The sequence below is a fragment of the Danio rerio genome, chromosome 20 (genome assembly GCF_052040795.2).
Source record: "Danio rerio strain M-AB ecotype USA chromosome 20, GRCz13ab, whole genome shotgun sequence".
Lineage (NCBI taxonomy): Eukaryota > Metazoa > Chordata > Actinopteri > Cypriniformes > Danionidae > Danio > Danio rerio.
This window is the reverse complement of record NC_141040.1, coordinates 8,028,667-8,053,399: the sequence shown is the minus strand read 5'-3', so window position 1 is coordinate 8,053,399 and position 24,733 is coordinate 8,028,667. Positions and strand designations below refer to the sequence as shown.

Below are 24,733 nucleotides of genomic sequence, written 5' to 3'. Positions count from 1 at the left end.
GAGGTTGCTCAGACCATTCTAAGCTCCAGGGCTCCCTCCACAAGGAAGCTTTATGCCCTAAAATGGGCTCTCTTTTCAGCTTGGTGCAGAGAACACCAGCTGAACCCAGTCAGCTGCCAGGTAGCCTCAGTGCTGGAATTTCTCCAAGATCGCCTGTCTGCTGGGTTAGCTGCATCCACTCTGAGAGTGTACGTGTCAGCTATAGCGGCCTACCGTTCTCCCCTAGATGATGAGTCACTAGGACAGGATCCGCTAATTCGTCGCTTCCTTCGTGGAGCCATAAGGCTAAGGCCTGTCAGCACACACAGGGTACCGACATGGGATTTAACATTGGTGCTCGAGGGCATCTCTGTTCCCCCATTTGAGCCACTGCAGGAGGCGTCAGATAAGTTTCTGACACTAAAAACAGCTTTCTTATTAGCTATTTCTTCCTTAAAAAGGGTTGGTGACCTCCAGGCTTTGTCGGTTGCACCTTCATTTCTGGAGTTTGCTCCAGGCATGTCCAAAGCCTTTCTTTATCCCAGACCGGGGTACGTGCCTAAGGTGCCCACTCATGTGGCGAGACCTGCTGTGCTACAGGCCTTTAACCCGCCCCCATTTCAGTCGTCGGACCAAGAGAAGTTAAACTTACTCTGCCCAGTTAGAGCTCTGAATACATATGTTAACCGGGTTATCAACTGGAGAAAGAGTGAACAGTTACTGGTCTGCTTCGGACCCTCAAAAAGGGGGAGTCCGGCAAATAAGCAGACAATAAGTAATTGGATAGTTGAGACTATCTCATTTACCTATCAGGCTGCTGGACGCCCTGCACCTAAATTTGTTAAGGCCCACTCCACAAGGGCTGTCGGGGCCTCCAAAGCTTCTATTTCGGGCTCAGCCCTTTCTGACATTTGTTTGGCGGCAGGATGGTCGACTCCACATACATTTGTGCGTCACTATCAACTCGATGTAGACCCCTCACCAGGGTCCTCTATTCTCACTGCGTAGTGTGCGTTCACAGTCAGCAGTGAGTCTGGCCTAGTGGGTATTGCGTTCCCCTAGCGTTCTGGTTAGACGCAGTGTTGAAGTTCCCTAGAAGGGGAACGTCTCGGGTTACGTATGTAACCATAGTTCCCCGAGAGGGAACGAGACACTGCGTATTCCGCCATACTCTCTTCTGCCTGTTACTTCTTTCAAGCAAATTCGAAGTTGATACTGAATGCTCAGTACAGGCTTTTATACTCTCTGGTCTGACGACACCTGCTTAATTACATTAGATTGATTTCACATGTGCTTCAAGACGCGTATAAAAGAGGTGTTCCCCTAGCGTTCTGGTTAGACGCAGTGTCTCGTTCCCTCTCGGGGAACTATGGTTACATACGTAACCCGAGACGTTCTCACTGGTAAAGGCCTTTAATTCTGGTATTGATATTCATATGGTTACTAGTGCAAATGTCTATTCTTGATTACAACAATAAAATTGCTATAAAAAATAGCATTAAAAAAATCAGAAATAAAATAATTACATAGCAAAAAAATAATATATATATATATTCTTTTTAAACTTTGTTTCATTTCCAGTCCAAATATCTAAAACCTAATCAAGTAAAATATTGTTTTGTTTAAAAATCCAGATGAAATGAGGCAAAATTAAGAGTTTAATAATAAGTTAAATAATCTTATTTGCAGTATTAAATGTAGATATTTGGACTAGAAACAAAGACAAACATTTTAAGTAAGAAAAAAAAAGTTTTTTGTTTGTTTTATTGCATAAATTTTATTGCATGATTAATAAAGGGACTAAGCCGACAAGAAAATTAATAAATAAATGAATGAAAACAATTACAGATATTGACAATACAGTGTTGAAAGTAATTCTATTTCTACTGGTTAAGTCAATTATTGATATCAACATTTAAATTTAAATGGCAGTCTATGGTAGTATTTAACTAGAGAAAATACTTTTAAACAGATATGAAAAAAAAATTATTATTGATATTAGTAATTGAAAATGTCTAACTTTAAGGTTTTTTCAAGAACAGCGTCTTCAGAAGTTTAGTGTTTAAGTATTCAGATTCTCAGGGAATATGGAAACGTGACACCAGCTTAATGAGAATTACAATCTAGAATGTCTTTCAACTAATACAATTTCATAGTAGTAGATGGAGGAATCTATTTTCTTCTAGAATCCGGCCATATACTTTGAGAGTTCAGGATAAGTCCATTTCTGGCCAGTCCTGCTCATTGTCAGGATCAGCTCGCAACATGATTTCTTGCTCTTGTCTTGACATGAGCTGGTGCTGGAATCTCAAAACTCACTCTCAACCTATCTGTCAATGGAACTGTCCATAAAAAACAGTCTTTATCTCTCTCATGACAGTTCAGCTTATGATTCTTTTTTTTTTTTTTTTTTTTTTTACTCTGGATCATGTTTCAGGATCCTTTACCTTAGAAATGTCTCTGAAAACCAGACACATTAAAGAAGGGATGCTGGTGGTTTAATTTTTGGCCTCAACTTGTCACTCTGTCTTCGGAACTATCTAGGTTTTTGCTATCTAAATCAATACTGTATTTTACTTTACTATTTTTTTTAGCAATTATATATTGCAATATGAATACAATTTCACCAGGTGACCTGAAATAAATTAAATTATTTATAGTTTTAAACTGATTAGGAAAGATTTCTAAGGGAGTGCATTTTACATAAAGTATAAACAAATTATGAGCTCAGATCAATAAAATAAAGCAAAGATACAAGTAAAATAAACTGCTCTTTATGCTTTTCCTAAAATGTAACTACAAAAATAGAAATCACATAAAAGAAATTACCGAATGTGAAATAGCACTGCATAGTCTGTATTGTATCAATACCTAAACACAAGTAATATTTGTTAAATCTATAGATATAATTTCTCATGACCTCTTGTGAATGCTTTATACTTTTTTAAAAATGTTTAATAAGTCGCATAATCTAAAACATTCACTTTGTTATGATCAAGCTAAGCAGTGACTCTGTACTGTGATGCTGCTCAGCCTACACTCACTGGCCACTTTATTAGGTACTGGTACCAGGTTGGACTGCCTTTTGCCTTTAGAACTGCCTTAACCCTTTGTGGCATAAATTTAACAAGGTACTGGAAAATTCCTCAGAAATTTTGGTCCATGTTGACATGATGGCATCACCCAGTTGCTGCAGATTTGTCGGCTGCACATCCATGATGACAATCTCTCATTCCACCACATCCCAAAGGTGCTCTATTGGATTGAGATCTGGTGACTGTGGAGTCTAGTACAGTGAACTTATTGTCATGTTCAAGAAACCAGTTTGAGACGATTCGTGCTTTATGACATGGTGCATTATCCTGCTGGAAGTAACCATTGGGTACACTGTGGTCATAAAATAATGGAAATGGTCCACAACACTGCTCAGGTAGGCTGTGGGATTGACTCAATGCTCAATTGATACTAATGGGCTCAAAGTTTGCCAAGAAAATATCCCCCACACCATTACACCACCACCACCAGCCTGAACCGTTGATATAAGGCAGGATGAATACCATCTGAATGTCACAGCAGAGTCAAGATTTATCAGACCAGGCAATGTTTTTTTTCAATCTTCTATTGTCCAATTTTGGTGAGCCTGAGTGACTTATAGCCTCAGTTTCTTGTTTTGTGGTGTGGTCTTCTGCTGCTGTAGCCCATCCGCCTCAAGGTTCAAGATGCTCTTCTGCATACCTCGGTTGTAACAAGTGGTTATTTGAGTTACTATTGCCTTTCTATCAGCTTAAATCAGTCTGACCATTCTCCTTTGACCTCTGACATCAACAAGGCATTTGTGCCAACAGAACTGCCGCTCACTGGATATTTTCTTTTTTTTTTTTAGACCAATCAGCATCAGCAGTTTCTAAAATACTCAGACCAGCACCAACAACCATACCCCGTTCAAAGTCACTTACATCACCTTTCTGCCCCATTCTGATGCTCGGTTTGAACTGCAGCAGATCATCTTGACCATGTCTACATTCCTAAATACATTGATTTGATGCCATGAGGTGCCTGAATAGAAAATTCCGTTGATGAGTAGTGGGGAAGGTGTACCTAATAAAGTGACCGGTGAGTGTATAATCATGACTCTGAATGGACTATTTTGGATGCACATAATGCCATGTCAATATTGAATGATATATTGTGCAGCTCTATTTTTGACAGACATCTTGCATTTAGAACTGTGTATGAGTGTGTGTGTGCATGTGTGGGTGTGCGTGTGTGTGTGTGTGTGTACCAACAGAGGTTGAGATCCAAGCCACGAGATCCTCACGCTATCTGTGATTTAGCACCAGTGAACTGAGAGCTTCCCTCTGCATTACATCATTATAAAGCTTTATAATCGCTTTGGCTGCTGGAGCCAAACTGGCTGAGCTCCAGTAAAGAAAAAAAATCAGCTCTAATGACTGGTGTTTGCTGGCACGCTCAAGGAAAACACTTATTTTTTTACTTTATAAAGCAGGGTTACGGCCTTCAGCACACACTCAGACAATTCCTGGGTCACACGAAATGTAAGCGGACTTGTTAAAGTAAATGATGTTTTTCGAATGTAAGATGATGAAAGACGGAGTGATGGTAAAGAGCTGGAGTGTTTGGCTCAAGTCCTGCATTCCTCAGATTGAGATGTTCATAGATCAGCACAACTGCACTTCGCATGAAGACAAGAGCTTTAAATGGGAATATTAAACAGAAAACAGACCATATAAGTCTATTATTCTCGTCATTGAATTATGACAGACTGGGGATATTCACACCAGATGCGTTTAAGTTATAATTCAGCCTGGTTTCGGTGTGAAGAGGTAGTAAATGGTGACTCACGCACTACTAAACAGTTTGATATTGCACTTTTTAAACTAAAGAGCAGATTATGTCATATAAAGGATCCCCATAATAGTAAAAAAAAAACATTTTTAAGATCAGAAAACATAGACATTATCAGTCATTTTGATACAGTTCAGGCTGGGATTTAGAATTTTTTTTTAAAATTTCCTCACCTTTTTATGTCATACATGTGTTGTTTATATTTGAAACTTTCGTTTTTCAGGCATACAGTATGTGATATTACTGACATTTTACGTTTTAAGATAAAAGTGGCATCTTATGAAGAAATTACTTTTGATAATTTAAAGTCAGCGAGGCAGTGGCGCAGTAGGTAGTGCTGTCGCCTCACAGCAAGAAGGTCGCTGGGTTGCTGGTTCGAACCTTGGCTCAGTTGCCGTTTCTGTGTGGAGTTTGCATGTTCTCCCTGCCTTCGTGTGGGTTTCCTCCGGGTGCTCCGGTTTCCCCCACAGTCCAAAGACATGCGATACAGGTGATTTGGGTAGGCTTAATTGTCCGTAGTGTTTGAGTGTGTGTGGATGTTTCCCAGAGATGGGTTGCGGCTGGAAGGGCATGCGCTGCGTAAAAACTTGCTGGATAAGTTGGCGGCTCATTCTGCTGTGGGAACCCTGGATTAATAAAGGGACTAAGCCGACAAGAAATTAATGAATGAATGAATTTAAAGTCATTTGGTTTTGTGTTAATTTTTTTTTTGTATTTCTGTTTAAACATTATTATATTATTATTATTATTATTATTATTATTATTATTATTATTATTATTATTATTATTATTATTTAATTGTTTATTCACTTATTACCCTTATTCATTCATTCATTCATTACCATGTCATGTATGTAAAAGATGTACTGATAAAGTCAAGACAACAAATACGCTTATAAATAAATACTTTGATTCAACTAAAGAACTTAAAGGCAGCAAAGAATTTGTTTTTACAGTTTACAGTTTTTACATGTAAAATACATGATACAATGAATTGCATCCGGAAAAATTCATAGCGCTTCACTTTTTACTTTTTTTATGTTTCAGCCTTATTCCAAAATGGATTAAATTAATTTATTTCCTCAGAATTCTACACACAATGTAAAAAAGATTTTTTTGTTGTTGTTGTTGTTGTTGTTGTTGTTGTTGCAAGTTTATTAAAAAATAAAAAAAACTGAAAAATCACATGTACATAAGGATTCACTTCCTTTGCTCAATACTTTGTTGATTCATCTTTGGCATCAAATACAGCCTTAAGTCTTTTTGAATATGATGCCACAAGCTTGGCACACCTGGATATTTTCGTTGATGTTCAATAGGATTTAGATCTGGGCTCTGGCTGGGCCACTTAAGGACATTCACAGAGTTGTTGTAAAGCCACTCCACTGATATTTGATATTGACATTGACATTGATATCCAGTGGTGGTATTAGCCTGGTGATGAGTGGTGGCTGTTTTTTTTTTTTTTTTTTTTCTTTAAACGTAACGCCTGGCATTCACTCCAAAGAGTTTAGTCTCGGACCAGAGAATTTTGTTTCTTATGGTCTGAGAGTCCTTCAGATCCCTTTTGGCCAATTCCAGGCAGGGAGTGTCTTCCCTCTGGCCACTCTACCATAGAGACCTGATCGGTGGATTGCTGCACAAATGGTTGTCCTTCTATAAGGTTCTCCTCTCTCCTCAGAAGAACACTAGAGCTCAAACATAGTGACTATCAGGTTATTGATCACCTCCCTGATAAGGCCCTTCTCCCCCCATCACTCAGGTTAGATGTCCGGCCAGCTCTAGGAAGAGTCCTGGTGGTTCCAAACATTTTCCACTTACAAGTGATAGAAGCCACTGTGCTCATTGGAACTTTTAGAGTAGCAAAAAAATTTCTGTAAGCTTACCGAGCCTTGTGCCTCGAGACAAACCTGTCTCCGATGTCTAATGACAATTCCTTTGTCTTCATGCTTAGTTTGTGCTTTGACATACACTGTCAACCCTGAGACCTTATATAGACAGATGTATGCCTTTTCAAATCATGACCAGTCAATAGAATTTACCACAGGTGAACTCTAGTTAAGCTGCTGAATCATTTCAAGAATAATCAGTGGAAACAGAATGTACCGGAGCTCAATTTAGAGCTTCACAGCTATTGCTGATACTGATGTACTGTACATGTGAATTTTTAGGTTTTTTATTTTTGATAAATTTGGAACAATTTCAAGAAGTCTTTTCACACATTGTCATTGTAGGGTATTGGGTGTAGAATTTGGATGACAAAAATGAATTGAATCCATTTTGGAATAAGGCTGTAACATAAGCAAAATGTGGAAAAAGTGAAGCGCTATGAATATTTTCCAGATGCACTGATATTTGAAAAGGATAGTTTACTTAAAAATAAAACACATTACTCTTTACTCTCGATCAAGTGGTTCCAAACCTTCTGAACTAAGACTTTTACCTTTTTCTTGTAAACACACACACACACACACACACACACACACACACACACACACACACACACACACACACACACACAAAAGATATTTTGAAGAATGTTGGAAACTGTTGTAGGACCATTGTACAGTAAAAGAAATGATGTCTGCAAAATTGTTGCAAACTATTTATTTGTGTTGAATTTAAACACAATTGTTTGTTTAAATTCAGCCCAAATAAATTGTTTACAACCACTTAACTTAATTTTTTAAACCCAAAAAATTATCTTTAAATTTTTGTTTTCAATGTTGGAAACAGACATATAAGTTCTGGTTTTAACAGGAAAAAGAAAAGTCAGATTTGTGACAAGTGAGCAAATGATAACAAAATCTCAGTTTTGGGTGAACTGTCCCTTTAAGACAGTGAACATTATTTTGACCCAATCATCAGTTTGTGTTCTTCACTATAAATAAAAACAAATTAATATATGTATATTTAAAAAAAAAAAAAATTAAAGCATCAGCATTTACATATTCATTTTTATTGTTTAAATGTTATATACTTATTACAAATAGGCTTTAATTCCTTATTTATTTTGCTATATTGCTTAATGGCTGAATGTGTATTTGTGGATTATCATTATTATTGTTAAGAGATTAAATCGACAAATGCATTTAAAGTCTTAAATAAACATAAGTGACCCCAGATATTTATTTAATTAAAACACTTATTCAGCATATAGCAGATCTTTTAAAATGTGAAATGGCAGTTTCATACATACAGCTTAATCATTTTACATGCGTTTGTGTAACATAGAGCAAGATATTATCAATTTTGGCTGGGATAAATGTTTTAATCATTTGATTCAGTTTGGATTTATTTCTTTGTTTACTCAGTAAAACTCTGTACGAAGACCACAGTAATGCTTATATGTCTTCATTACACATTTAATATGTTTAACAGTAAATACTCTCTCACCACTGAGCAGTCATTGGTCTGCTGCGGTCTGTAATGCACTCTGTTCATTCCTCAAGATTTTCAGCATTTATGAGCTGAGCTGTCCATGCTTGACTCCTTTCCAAGCCAATGACCTTTTTCTTTGAGGAAAACGTACGCTGTTTACAGAGAAAAATTCTCCAAGCCCCTGTGGGCCGTAAACATGAAGAGTGAGGAAAAGCTTTTAATGTGGTCTACCTAATGTTTGCATCAGACTCTCACATGGCTTTAATCAGACCATCAGAGACAGAGAAGTGGGACAAGTGAAGTGCAAGTTCTATTATTTGTTGGTTTGTTGATCTATTTAATGGTCTGTTTACTATTGTGTAATTATTGTTTATTTGTTATCATTGGTTTGTTGTTGTTGTTTTTTTTTGTGTGTTTCTGTCTATTCAGTTTGTTGTCTGTGAACTATATAGTTAGATTTTTATGTATTTATTTTTGTTCTTTCTTTCTTTCTTTCTTTCTTTCTTTCTTTCTTTCTTTCTTTATGCATACAGTTCTATTCATTATATTCACTCACCGGCCACTTTATAAGGTACACCTGTCCAACTGCTTGTTAATGCATATTTCTAATCAGCCAATCAGATGGTAGCAACTGAATGCATTTAGGCCTGTAAACATGGTCAAGACGATATGTTGCAGTTTAAACTGAGCATCAGAATGGGAAAGAAAGGTGATTTAAGTGACTTTTAACATGACATGGTTGTTGGTGCCAGACAGGTTGGTCTGAATATTTCAGAAACTGCTGATCAACCTTGTATCAATGGTTCAGGATGATAGTGTAATGGTTTGGGGGATATTTTCTTGCCACATTTTGGCCCCATTAGTACCAATCGTGCATCGTGTCAATGCCACAGTCTACCTGAGTATTGTTGCTGACCATGTCCATACCTTTATGACCACAGTGTGCCCATCTTCTGATGGCTGCTTCCAGCAAGATAACCCGCCATTTCTTGAACATGACAATGAGTTAACTGTACTTAAATGTCCTCCACACTCACCATATGGCAATCCATTAGAGCACCTTTAAGATGTGGTGGAATGGGAGATTTGCATCATGGATGTGCAGCCGATAAATCTGCAGGAGCTGTGTGATGCTATCATGTCAATATGGACCAAAATCTTTGAGATATATTTTCAGTACCTTGTTGAATCTATGCCATGAAGGATTAAGGCAGTTCTGGAGGCAAAAGGGGTCCAACCCGGTACTAGTAAGGTGTACCTAATAAAGTGGCCAGAGAGTGTAGTTATATTAGTATTTTTTATTCAGTTACATTATTTATGTAGTTGTATTTATCAGTATTTATTTGTTCATTTAGTACATCATTTTCTTTTATTTGTGTTCTATATTTACAGAGGAATGTGTTGTTGAAGATGATGGTTTGAAATATAAACTGTGTGTGTGTATATAAATTTTTTGGGTCTTTGCTTGACATTCTACTGGTCCATTTAATTGCTTTCATGGTTTATAACACTTTGTATGCATTTTTTTTTCTTTGCTAATTTGTTTTTGTTGTTTCATTCATTCATTCAATATTTAATTTGTCTATATTTATTCTTAAACTGCGATTTAATAAATGTGAAAAAACAATGTAATAGCACTGTTATGAAAAAAAGTGACAAAAATGTTCATACCACAGTAATAGTATTCATTTATATATCCATTCATATGTAATGTTGCTCATAAGCAAATCGTTTATGTGATATTCCAGTTTTATACATTAGTCTTATTCATATCTTTGGATGGAAACAAAGTTACAGACAGAGTGACCTGATGCTGCAGTGTGTATTGCGAATTTTTATTTTTAAAGTGTGTTTTAACTTGGGATGGTGCAAGCCTCCAAAACTAAATTAGAAATCTGTAATCTGTAGCACACAGACAGCTGTACGAGTGTTGAGTGTAAACTGACCTGCCAAGCATCAGCATTCACTCTATAAATGATGAATTCTGAAGTTTCTCTGGAGGCTTTGAGGCATATGTTGTAGTTTAAGTGATATTGCTCCCAACTGTACAGTCCACCAGCATACCATTACCACAGTAGAGCGACAGACCATGATGGATGAGAGGAATTATCTAAACCATTACGTTATGCCATCCACTCCGTTCACCCCACTGGGTCCATCATGTACAATTTTAAAATTGTGCTCCAGACGTGTTGTCTCATGAACCTACCCATCATGCACAGGGAATTGACGTTTGTCTACATTGCTTTCTCTCTGCTCTTTGCTTTTTTACACTTGTAATGGCACCATTGTTGATTCATTTAAATGCTTGTTGTTTACAAAAGGTTTTCCAGGCATTTGCAGAGTCAATTAAGAAGTTGGATAATGGAAATCTGCTTTTTCTTAAAAGCTTTTTTTGAAAATTGGCTCATGTTACAACTAGGCATGGGCTGGTATAAGATTTTGACAGTATGATAACCTTGAATAAAAATATCAGATTACATAGTATTGTGCTCACTGCTCTAAAATATATTCTTTTTATATGTCTGGGTCAAAAACAACAACATTTTTCACTTTTGAAAACAATATATTCTATTTTTAAAACAAACTCATGAGATTTTGGAGCAGTAAACACATCAGGCTATAGTTGAAATGAATCATTGACTTCTGCTGTCTTCATTAGTTTTAAAAAAAACTGATTTTATGACAATTTAAAATGGCATCTTTGGATATTCTTTTCTGCTGGAGATACTGTTCTAAAAAATAAAAAAAAGTCAATCAAAAACTTACACATACCTTAGGGACAGTATTACAGAGAAAAAATTGTCTGTAATAACCTCTTAAACTCCAGTGCTATTTTGGGATTTCCGCCTGGATTTTGCCCAGACAAATTTAAAAGCTTCCCAAATGCACATGCAGAGGTGTAAATGCAAGAATTTTGTCTCATTTTAAAGAAAACCCTTTGAAATTTTATAAAACACAATTGGAAGTGTTTAAAATAACTGTATATGTATTCTGTATTATAATAAACCCCTAAAAAAGGCGCTTTTTGTATTTTTTTTTTTATAAACTTAAATTTGAAAGTGTACCTTTTAGGTTCTGTGTGATCTAGGTTGCTGTAATAATTTTTGTTGTTCCTGCACATGTCTGTAATCATAATGTCAAAATCATAATCAGAAAAATGTCTCCACCATGTCGCCACAGCCATGTCACCCTGCAGCCCAAGACCGGTTACTCACTGAAGCTAAGCAGGGCTGAGCCTGGTCAGTACCTGGATGGGAGACCACTAGGGAACACCAGGTTGCTGTTGGAAGTGGTGTTAGTGAGGCCAGCAGGGGGCGCTCAACCTGTGGTGTGCGTGAGTCCTAATGCCCCAGTAAAAGTGAAGGGGACACTAAACTGTCAGTGGGCGCCGTCTTTCGGATGAGACGTTAAACCAAGGTCCTGACTCTTTGTGGTCATTAAAAATCCCATGGCACTTCTCGTGAAAGAGCAGGGGTGTAACCCCGGTGTCCTGGCCAAAGTCCCTCTATCGGCCCTTACGATCATGGCCTCCCAATCATCCCTATCCACCGAATTGGCTCTATCACTGTCTCTCCACTCCACCAATAGCTGGTGTGTGGTGAGCGCACTGGCGCCGTTGTCCTGTGGCTGCCGTCGCATCATCCAAGTGGATGCTGCACACCGGTGGTGGTGTGGAGAGACCCCCCTCATGATTGTGAAGCGCTTTGGATGTATGGCCATACACAATAAATGCGCTATACAAATACACATTACATTACATTACATTACACCATAATCTATGCAAAAGTTATTGTTTTCCAACTGATGTGAGGTGCTATACAAGCCACAGGGACCAATCATTGTTTTCATATTTCACTATTCTTTTGTTTGATCAAACATAAATCACTAAAGGACCACGTCAGACATATAAAAGGATTACTTATGTACATCACCTCAAAAACAGAGGAGAATGGCCCTGAAGTGCACAGTATAAGGTAAGAGATGACAGCTGTCTGTGCCATCTGGGGCTGCTTATTGATCATAAATGTATTGTTTTCACTTCTGTACCATGGAAACACTGCGATTCATTCGACAACTGTTTAATATGTGAATTATAATTCAGTAAAAAGAATGCTAGAACCGTTTGAGCACTGGCAAGAGCCTTCATTTGAGCTGTAACTTGTACATGTGTCACATTTAATCAATATGAAAAATATGAAAATGAACCAATGTTCAATACTCAGCTCGGGTATCCAAAATACTGTGTATTTTATTGTAAATAACTTTTGCACGCTTTTGATGCATATGTACATTAAAAAAAAAATATTCTAAACTTTCAAAAGAAACCACAAGGGGGTCTGATGCAATGTTAGCCTTTTAAATCTTAAAGTGAGAGTCGATGAAGTCAAGCAGAGTTTTACTGGTTTTTAAAACCTTGACTTTTCCAAACAGCGGTATACCTTGAAAATGGTTATCGTCCCATGCTAGGGTAGTCAAAAGTACTGAGTTTGGTACCTCTTAGTACTGAATTTTTAAAAACATTCATTTCCCACCAACGTTTGAGCGCTGCTGAGTGCAGTTTTAAACAGTGCTGATTGGCTATTATGTTCATATGCTCAACAGAAATTACTGTAATTGGTCGTGAAGGTCATCAGATCACCAGTAATGAATGGTACCAATCGCAATACTTTAAACAACCCTAATTACAACTCAATTAGAGTAAAACAGATGAGTTTTACCATTTTTTTTTAATCAATTCAGTCAATTCTGCGAACATTTAAGCAATGTGAAGCACATTCTTAAACACTGCTGATTTGCCATTGTGTTCACGTGCTCAACAGAAATGACTGTGATTGGCCAGGAAGGTCATCGGTTCACTGAACTCACCGCTGTTTACAGAGTGTTACCACAGATATAGTGACACAAGAGCGTTTTAAAGCCGCAATACCACACCGTAGTGTTCCTTTAAAAAATTTAATTTTGTACCTCCAGCTACATAATTTGCAGTCTCCAGAAACGTCCATGGCATTACGTTTACAGAATGAGCCTGGGTTGGTAATAATCAAGAAACTTTGTTGCCATACTATGGCTACAGCAGCAGGTGCAATGATATTACGCAGCACCTGAAAATAGTTCTGAATTATCTCTCACAAATGTCTCCATGGTTGCAAGGCTTAGTCTCATTGGTCATATTTATCACATTGGTCATTCTAAAGAAAGTTTTACATCTTCAGCCTCTACAATTGGCACATCGTTTGTAGCATTGTAGCAATAAAATTCACTTTTCAAATTGTTAGAACTTTTGAACCCTTTGTTCTAGATAAATTAAATCCAAAATAATTCATTTGATTGCCTTTTTCTTGCCAAAAGTGTTCTTTTTTGTCTTTCAGAACTTTAGGATAACTTTTGTTTGTTCAGAATTACGGTGGGAATACTTTAAATCTGGGAAAAAAGCCATCTAGAGGTCATGAGATCTGAAAAATATTGGCACAAAAATAGTTAGGATCATCAACAGCAACTTCTGAAGGTAGATTGAACACAGCGTTTGTTTAGTGTCCAAGACATTTCGCAAAGCTTACAACTTCTCAGCGTCATCACTTTCCTTGTTTTATACCGATCCCAACAATGTCTCATTTATCATTTTCTATCTGTCTGCCTGTCTGCCATGCTGAAGTTAATTAAAAACGGCTCATTCTCTGCTACACATTTTGGTGAAAATATGATCACATGATGTTTGTATCGAGTCACGCATGAGTTTTTATATTTGCCATTTTTACTGAACTGAACCTTTCAAGTTCAGCTTTGGGTCATGCAATGTGTTTGACATCTACGATAGATGCTGTATATGATGTTAGTGACATTTTGAATATGTCTTAATTATACTTAAGAATTGATCATGTTTATAAAACACATTTTTTCCAGGTCAACAAAAATTATTAACAAAGGTACTTTTTAAAATAATGCTCGCAAATGTGTAGGGGGAAGCAGGGCACAAAGTAACACTTATTGGTTTTGGCCAAATAATGAACAAAGTAATAAGTTAGACAAACCATATTTTTTTTTACCAATAGCACACAAGCCTCTCATACAAATGAGCACTGCCTGTTCATAAATTTTATGGACAGAATTTCAAAGCACATCCTTGGGCTGGAGAGAGTCCGGTTCAGCGACCACAGGATTTCATCTCTGTTATTTGCAGACAATGTTGTTCTGTTGGCTTCATCAAACATGGACTTTCAGCATGCACTAGGGCGGTTTTCTGCCGAGTGTGACGTGGCTGGGATGCAAATCAGCACCTCTAAGTGACATGCCATGGTGCTCCACCGGAAAAAGGTGGATTGCCATGTTCAGGTTGGAGGAAAGTCCTTACACCAGGTGGAGGAGTTCAAGTATCATGGGGTTTTGTTCATGAGTGAGGGAAGGATGGAATGCAAGATTAACAGGTGGATTGGTGCAGCGGCAGCAGTAATACGGTTGATGTATCTGTCCATTGTGTGAGTCGAAAGGCAAAGCTCTCGATTTACCGGTCAATCTACGTTCCTACTCTCACCTATGGTCATGAGATTTGCGTTCAGACTGAAAGGACAAGATCTCAGATACAAGCGGCCGAAATGAGATTTCTTCGCAGGGTGCCAGGGTGCACCTTTATAGATAGGGAGGGGAGCTTTGTCACCAGGGAGGAGCTCGGAGTAGGTATGTCCTACTGGGAGGAGGCCTCGGTGGAAGACCCAAGAGATGCTAGAGGGATTGTGTCTCTCGTGTGGCCTGGGAACGCCTTGGAATCCCCCCAGAAGGAGCTGGAGGAAATGTCTGGGGAGATGGAAGTCTGGGGTTCTCTCCCACGCGGCTCAGCCTCGGAAAAGCGAACGAAAATGAGATGGATGAGAATACTATTTAATAAATGGTTAAATAACATTTTCAGTAATAGTAATCCCCCCCAAAAAAATGTTGTTTAATTTAATTTTTTTTTCTGTCAGTATGAAGGATTGTTTTATTTCATGGAGAAAAGAAATTAGAAGAAATGGTTTCAGGTTGATTAAATCATAATATGCTATATATAGGGTTAGCATGTTGTGTTTATGTATACATGCCTCTAGGAATATAGTATACAGATTACCTTATGTTGGTTAACATGATTTAATTAAAAAAAAGCAGTTTACATTAATCTTTACAACCTTGTGTCCAAGAGTCAGCTAGAATTTTATGCTCCATGATTATTATTCTTGGTCTCAATCTATAGATCTATATTTGTGGGAATACAGATCTGGAGGTCGTTTAATCCATGCCTAAATCTGGCCAAATAAACTGTAAACAGTGGTGCAATTATTCACTAAGCCAGTTGGAGAGAAACAGTGATTAGGTGAAATGTTCCCTGTGTGCACGCTTGCTCCTTTTATGGGAACTGCACTGCCTTTGATTACAGCAGACATGTTTCCCTGAGTAAAGTGATTTCCAGGTTAACCCGTGCTGCAGCGCTTGACTGTTCTGATTGTTGTGTTGTCAGCAGCTTCATTTGTTCATCACTAGCCAATCAACTAATGGACAATTATTTTATCTAACTAGTACTATTTGATCTAATAGTTCACTATTTTAAGTTAATTTTTTTAATATATTTTTGTTTATTGTAATGTAATGTAGTGTAATGTGATTTATAAAAGCGCATTTATCATGTATGTCCACACACTCAATGCACTTCACAATCATGAGGTGGGTTATTATCATGGAAATGTTATTATTATTGTACCTCCATTTTTTTTTAGTACATTTTCTTCAGGATTTTTATAAATGAAAATCCTTTTAATAATAAAGAATTGCATTTATTTATTTATTTATCATTTTTTATTTATTTAAAAAAATTTATAATTCTGCAAAAATGTCAACAATTCTGACAATAATTCTGATTTTTTTTTTTTGTCAATATGGGATGCTGTTTGTACATTAATAAGGAAAAAAAATACTTTATTGATCTTAGCTAATGGCTGCAATATAACAAAGAGTGAATATTTTAAGGGTGGCTGAATAGTTTCCACACCGAATATATAAAACTATTTATTCATTCATTCATTCATTCATTCATTTATTTATTTTATAAATTAGACAAATTATACAATTAATCCTTCTTTAATCCTCAGACATACTAACAATACAACATACAAACTTATACAAACGCAGACAACTCAGCAGATTAAAGAATACTGTATATTAAAATAACTACATTACTATAATTTTAAATATTAACATTCATTTATTCTGTCACGAGATATATATATATATATATATATATATATATATATATATATATATATATATATATATATATATATATATATATATATATATATATACATACATACATATATACATACATACTTACATACATACACACACAGTTGAAATTAGAATTATTAGCCCCCCTTAGATTTTTTTTTTTCTTTTTAAAATATTTCCTAAATGATGATTGACAGCAAATAAATTTTCACAGTATGTCTGAAAATATTTATTTTCTTCTGGAGAAAGTCTGTTTTAATTTGGAATAAAAACAGTTTTTAATTTTTAAATTCCATTTACGGTCAACATTATTAGCTCCTTTAAGCTATATATTTTTTTCAATAGTCTAAAGAACAAACCATCGTTATACAATAATATAATAAAGTACCCTAACCTGCCTATGTAACCTAATTAAGCCTTTAAATGTGACTTTAAGCTGTATGGACGTGTCTTGAAATATATCTAGAAAAAAATGATTTACTGTCATCATGGCAAAGATAAAATAAATCAGTTATTAGAGATGAGTTGTTAAAACTATTATGTTTAGAAATGTGTTGAAAAAATCTGCTCTCCATTAAACAGAAATTGGGGGAAAAGTAAACAGGGGGACTTCAACTGTATATGGGTGGGTAGTAAGTCCTAAAAAAACGTAAGTTCTAAAAACATTGTCTTGGTTAAAGTAATGCAATCCTCCAAAATAAGTTTTTTTTAAGATACCTCAGTGATATTTCAGTGGTGGAGCTTGAAAGCCACTTTAGTTCTTGAACTATAAATCACATCAAGTCCAGCTCCAAAATATATTATTTAATGCAAAATGCATGTACCACTATTCTACAATAAATGTCCAATTTTTAGTAATCCAATGCATTTAGTAATCCAATCCACTCAAATGCATTTAGATTATTTACACTTACTCAAAAAGGGCCTCTCTCATCTCTGTGCATACTTAGAGGTATTCAAATAAAATAAAACATGAGAATGAACCTGCCCTGAAGGCACCAACATGCCAGTAGGTTCCATGACACCACTGTTTCTCATTTCGGATAAATACAGCCATTCCGGACACCAACATGTGGTTCACGTTTCAGGAACACATGTTTTAGGAGTTTCTGAAGCGACTGCCCCTCCAGAGATCTTAAAAACAAGATTTTTTTGTTTTGTTTTTTTTCAGATAGGACTGTGTTTTCGATGTGCAAATGATGTGCTGTTTTGGAAACACACATTTTGGGATTCAAAGCAGAGAGATTTTTGGGCGTTTAAGAAGATTATGAGGCTTCAAGGCTTCAGAGCTTTGATTTAAGCAGTGATATTCTTGTGTAAAGCCTTAGTTGGTGTTTATATTTTTTGTAAGATCATGGAAAATCCCCTCAAAATCATTTTTCTCAGCAGATGCTGGGTTTCCTACTCATTCCCGGTATTAGTTGTGCTCCTGTTTTAAATGCATATCTTAAAGGGATAGTTCACCCCAAAATGTAATTTTCTTTACCCTTTTATAATAATGTTTCTTTCTTTTAATAAACAGAAAATAAGCTTTTTAAAGAAAGCTGGAAACCTGTAACCATTTACTTCCATAGTATTTGTTTTCACATCTATGGAAGTCAAGAATTACAGGTTTTAACCTTTCCTCAAAATATATATTGTATTCAAAATAAAAAAAAGAAAAAAAAAAGAAACTTGTAATGTTTTGCCGGTGAATAAATTGTGAGTAAATAAAACAATTTGTGTTAACTATCCTTTTAAATCTAACCCTTTTAAATAACATCAACAATGTTTCAGTCTCATTGTTTATGGAAGTGTTTTTTGGTTGAACATTTTTGGGAGAAATTCTAAACTTTTTATCCATAGCGTTAAATCAGGATATACCCACATGTCCAAAACCTTGTATTCTAAATATTTTGCCATTACCAGCACTTTTACTAATTCAGATAAGAAACTGGTAAAGGGCACTTATGGTGAAAAATCAACTTTTTAATCTGTTTGGACAGATATGTGTATGTATGGTGTACAGACCGTCATATTGGGGTGATATAAACACACCCAGTCCTTTTTTTTTCAATTTAACAACATAAAAACGATGGACCACTTGAGTGGTTTTGAGACTGACCGCAACTTAACGTAAGAGTGCGGTCCACTGCCCATCAATGTTGATTAACAGGCGCATTACCATGTCTTCAGTTTGTTGTTTCACGTCCGCAGACAATGAATTTAGAAATAGTTTTGAAACAAATGTTTGCACTTAACAAAAAAATGTATAATGTAGGCTAATGCATGTATTCAGTGAAGAGCGTACAACACCATTTCTCTATCAACGAAAGAGAGAAAGTGAAAGTAAGGGCTGAATGGAGAAGGCTCATTCTTTATCTTTGCACTGCAGATGCTCTGTTTAACTGTTTTCTTAGCTGTTATGAAGTGTTCAGTTTTCACACTTACAAAGTACGCCATGCAAACAGCAAATGCGCCATGGAACGACGCAACTGACTCTTAAATGCAATGGGAGATGCAAACCCTATGATTGGGTTATTCTTAAACGCACCCATAGCTGATTAAGAGAATAAGCAACCCTATTATATTATGCGCTGAGGCGCAGAGCGTATTTTTCAGTCCTTAAAATAGCAAAAGTAGATTTGGACACACCCTTAATGCTTTTGCACCCTGCACTTCAGACTTTGGACCCAGACCTTTACGCCACTTTCTCATAATTCAGAATGTAAGTTTAGAGTAGCTGGACCACAGCTTGCGCCCCAAGGCTGTTCAGGCCCCTCAGACTCCAGCGGTGCAGAGAAATTGGATGACCAACGAGGAGGTCTTTTCTTGTTAGCAAGATTTTTATTTGTTTATTTATTTTTTTATTTCTGCTGAGTAATATACTCATATTTACACATATACACTATGGCCAATTTAGCTTATGCAATTCACGTATAGCGCATGTCTTTGGACTGTGGGGGAAACTGGAGCACTTGAACTTCATACAGAACTGACAATTGACCCAGCCGGGACTCGAACCAACAACCTTTTTGCTGTGAGGCGATTGTACTACCCACTGGGCCACTGTGACGTTCACTCTAACAAACATACACAAATGAAATAGCACAATATAACATCCTATAGAAAATCTTAATTTAAAAGAGAGATCTCTGAGGAGTTTACTCATGTATGCTGGGCACTGTAATACACTAAACGCATGGTGAGAATATGTTTTTAATAGTTATGTGAATTGGCATTAAGGAAGTTGGATAACACTTTGTAACATGAGGCCCACTTTCCACATGCCAGCCAAAGAATGGGATAAACACGATCAATTTTCAGAGGGAGGCCCCTGTAGCTTCAGCTCACTCGCACACATGAGGTCAGCTTAATCAGCCCACCCTCGCCGACTGTCTTAACTCTTCTCTATCAGAGAACTAGACTCGCTGGCTCTGATATGACAGATGACTCCTCGCTGACTATGAGGAACTCTCTTACTTTCTCTGACAGGTGCAGACTAGTGTTATTCATCGTTGGCCTCTAACTGATATCTGTGCCACATGAGCTTCACCGGTGTCTCGTAACGTTGGCTGGTTTTACTCCAGGTCTCCTCCTGCATCAAAGGCTTTTACTGTAAACCTGATAAACACAACCAGAAGGGAAATGGTAATGTGAGATTGTGTTAATAGTGGCAGAGATAGAGGAGGAGGCCACGAGACACCGGTAAGGCTAAACATAGCAGACTGTTTCTACTAGAGAAAGTTAAAGGATACATATGAGTGGTTGGGCTGATGGACAGACCGAGAAATGTATGGATAGATAGATGCACATATAGATGGACAAATAAACAATTTATATAAAAAAGCTACATGGTCAGCAAAGACGGATGGATGGATGAACATGAAGAAAAAAAATGAATTGATGGATGGAGAAAGAGGATTGATGGAAGGACAGAAAGATGGATGGATGGACACACAGATGGGCAAATGTATGGATGCACATATGGACAGGTAGCTACACAGCAAAATATGGGGACCCAAAACAACTCTATGGGTGTTAATTTCAACACTTTGAAAGTGTCTCATGGGGTCCACTCAAAACAAAGTTAAATCAACACTTTCAAAAGGGTTGGCATATTGACACCGAAGTAAGGGTTAATTTTAACTCTGGGCAGAGTTAAAAAATGTAACTATATTTAACACCGCCTGGTGTAATATATTGTTATTTTATTCAACTCTCTTGAGTGTAAATATGGTAAAAAGGTCAAATAGACTGTAAATTACAAAAGAAAAAAACATTTTATTTGAAAACATTCACCACTTCAACAATTCATTCAGTTTTTAAAATGCAACAATGTCAAATATGCTTTAAATGTTTTATTAGTACAGACAGTATCAACAAAATATGTATGACCAGTGCTCAAAAAGGCTGTTTCAGTCCTTTAGTCCAAACTTGATGTGTTATCAGAGCAATTTGAAAGTTCAATATAGTGTCACTCATAGTTTTCTTCTGAAATTACATTTTAAACAACTTGGCTTGCAAATCTTTCACTTCTGGTGTTTCCTTGGTCCTCCATATCAAACAGAGCAGTTTAAATGAAGGTATAAATGCTGTAAACTTGTGTGAAAACAAACTGGAGCTAGGAAATCTCATCAAGCATGTCCTGTGAATAAAGTGCTTCCCAGCCACAGGATGACCTTTTTATCCATGACGATGTACAGTAGCAGCTGCTGATCGCTCGTCTGGTGGTTCCTGATGCACGGATATAGGGTGATGGTCATCTAAGAGCTCTTCAAGACTCCAGCATGACTAAGAAAAATGTTTGAAAACAAATTGCAATCAAATTCTATGATATATTTAAAAGAACATTTAAAGTAAATAAAACATTCAAGAAATCTAAACTCACCTTTTGAAAATCTTCATGATGATCCACAACTTGACTCTCCCAGCTGGTTGAGGTGACAGGATATGGAAAAGTAGAAAAAACACACACATCACTGTTGCATCTCCAAAAACAATTAGGTTAACCACTATGACTAGAACTGGACAAACAGGCAGCTGTCTGTCCAGAATGCTGAATTTAACACAACACTTGGAGCAAAATTTAGAGGAGCTTAAAATCTTTTATATCATTTAGTGATGCTGACTTCCCCAAAATATTGGCCACAGTGTAAAAAATATTCATAAACTTCATAAACAACAGTTTTCTGTAAGCGTGTGCGTGCGTGCGTGCGTGCGTGCGTGCGTGCGTGTGCGTGCGTGTTTCTTTACCAGATTCAACTTGTTAGGCCCTTTCAGGTCCAGTATTGAGGCCACCTTTACTGGAGTCTAGCAGATGTTTCAGGTCCAAATATAACCTAAAATATTAGGATAAGCAGAAGTGCAAAGTAAAGAGCAAAACATTATTTAAGTAACAGTTCACCCACAATACAAAACTTATCACCTTCATGTCATTCATTATTCTTTAATGCTCTAATACCCTCTCAGCTTATTGTGAAACAAATACAGAACTTTATCAAACATACCTTCATTATTATCACCACATATGACCAAGAAGGTGTGCTTGGTCATTTCACCAACTCTGGAAATACACCATCCGTCTCTAATCAGCCACCGTCACAGGGTCTTGTGTTATTGTACAGAGAACTGTGGCTGTTAAAAAAAACAACAAAAAATTAGTATCTAACACATATGCATAACCTTCAGATAAAAAGGAGAGATGAACATCACAAAGTATGCCTCACACTTTTTCAGATATCTTTTGATTCAGATGTTGATTATTGATAATAAATCTACAAATCAAACCTGTATCATCATTAGGCTGCTCAAATATGAATCAGTTGATTAATTTTACAGACAGGCGGCTGTTTACAACGCACTAAATTGTCTTTAATAAAAAGGAAATGTTGTGTACAGTACATGCTAAGTTTAGCCTATAGTTTTAAGCACAATATCATGCGGGAGAAAAAGCTTGACTAAGATGTTCCTGACTACAGAAATAGCCTAACTTACTAACGTCAGACATCCCGAGTTGGGAAAAGTAATTTTCGGGGGATAGAGTTGATTTGCGGGAGGTAGCGGGAGAAATAAGTACCTAAAGAACAATGCTGAGTTGCGCGCGACGTACCTAACGTTAAAGAGCGGTGGGGGTGACTTGCGCGCGACGTACCTGAAGAGCTGGGAGGGATGCGGTGGAGAGGGGTGTGCAAAGTGTTTAATGACCGGGCGGGAGACGCGCGATTTCCGGGAGATTATCATTCATTTGCGGGTATCTACTTGGGCATCTGGGAGTCTCTGTGCATTTGCGGGATAACGTTAACGTTAGTCCCACAACTTCCGGGAGACTTCTGTAACCTTAAAAGTCTGAGAAAGTGCAAGCGCGGTCATTTAAAGACATTAATGTTAACATTCCGACTTTAATGGTTGTCAACGCTTAATATAATTCAAGCGTACGTTATCACGCGAGTCTATGGACTAACGGTATATGGACGGCCACGAATGAACCAGTTTAAAAGGGCCGCGGTGTTTAAAACAACCAAATTAACGTACATGAATAACAAACAATCATATGTTTTAGTCAGGAAGCCTTTTACAAGTAAGCATATGTTCATTTACCCACCAGATATGTTTTAGAAACTCTCCAGAGCTCATGGAAACCGTCCTGTGTTGCCGTTAGCATCCGGGCAGAGTAGGTTAGGCTGCTCCGGTGAATCTCTCGCTAGTTTGTTTCGAATTAAAGGAGAAGTGTCGATTTTATTTTACAGATGGGTAACAATGCACAAAATGGCATTAAGCGTGACAGAAATGTGTTGAACATGTACATTTGATGTTTTTATGCATTATGTATGCGTGAGCATATATAAAACATTCTTGAAAAGAAGTGAATAGTAACGTAATGCAGTTAAGCTAGATACACAAACGACCATGAATGAACCGCAGAAGTTTAAAATTGTCACTCCATTCTGAAGTTATTAACTTAACAATATGTTTACAACTGTATTTCCTTAAAGAAAGTCAGTAAAATACCAACATTTAGGTAGTTTGACTCACCAGTTGCTGTTCTAAACCTCAGATGGAAAATGGCGTCTGGAAAATTCTTCAGTGACTGGGGCTGCATGAATTCCCGGATGTTGGAAATAACACCACCAAGTGTAGAAAAGATAACTCCTTGATTTCGCACTGAATAAAATCAATTCTAACTCTTATTATATTCATTTATCAAAATCTAACTCTTTAACGTCAACACTTTACTCTGAAATGCTTCAACACCGAGAATTTAACTCAGATGAATTTGCTGTGTAGATGATCAGGATAGACTGATAAGGAAAGATGGATGGATGGATAAATAAGTACAATAGATGGACCAATAAACAGATGGATATAAATTTAAAAATATATTGGACAGAAGTAGATAACGAATGAACAGATGTTAAGAAATTATGGATGGAAGGATTGATGGATAGCTAAGTTGATGGACAGAATGATAACTATATGATGGTTAGATAAGATGATGGATGAACAGATGTTAAGAAATTATGGATGGAATTATGAACAGATGAAAGGATAGGGGGAGGGATAAGTTGATGGACGGATGAACGGATGGATGGAAAGATAACTATAAGATGGATGGATAGATAATATGATGGATGAACAGATGTTAAGAAAAAATGGATGTAAAGTCGAACAGATGGATGGATAAGTAGATGTGCAGATGAACAGATAGATAGAAATATATCTATTTGATGGATGAAAGGATGAACAGTTGGAGAGGTGAATGAAGTAAAATGATGGATGGAAGGATAGAGAGATGTATGGATTGATAAGTAGATGGAGTGATAAACAGATGGATAGAAAGATATCTATATGATGAATGGATAGAGGAGTAAGATATTGGATGGACAAATTGAGCGATGAAAGGACAGGGGATGGATGGATGAAGAAGTAGATGGGCAGATAAATAAATAGATGAATGGATGGATGGATGGATGGATGGATGGAGAAAGATGGATGGATGGATAAGTACAGTAGATGGACAGATGAACAGATACATAAAAGATATCTATATGACGAATAGATGAATTGATGAACAGATAAGTAGATGACGGATGAACAGATGTTAAAACATTATGGATGGAATGATGGACTGATGAAGGAATGGAAGAACAGATGGATGAATGGATGGATGGATGGATAAGTTGACAGACAGATAAACAGATGGATAAAAAGGTATATATAGAATGGATGAATGGATGATTGAATGGAATGACAGATGGATGGATGGATAAGTACAGTG

General features: G+C 36.8%; 1 long non-coding RNA gene across 2 annotated transcripts; it reads right to left on the bottom strand.

The window, feature by feature from the left end:
• Positions 1-20,719: 20,719 nt before the first annotated feature.
• On the bottom strand, positions 20,720-23,528 carry LOC147839024 (uncharacterized). Of its 2 annotated transcripts, XR_015518094.1 has the most exons (6): positions 23,491-23,528; positions 23,060-23,158; positions 21,966-22,092; positions 21,712-21,797; positions 21,347-21,389; positions 20,720-21,249 (listed from the first exon to the last, which is right to left on the bottom strand). It is a non-coding gene; the product is annotated as an uncharacterized LOC147839024 (long non-coding RNA). The 2 variants fall into 2 exon arrangements; XR_015518095.1 differs by lacking the exon at positions 23,060-23,158.
• Between the last annotated feature and the right edge of the window lie 1,205 nt (positions 23,529-24,733).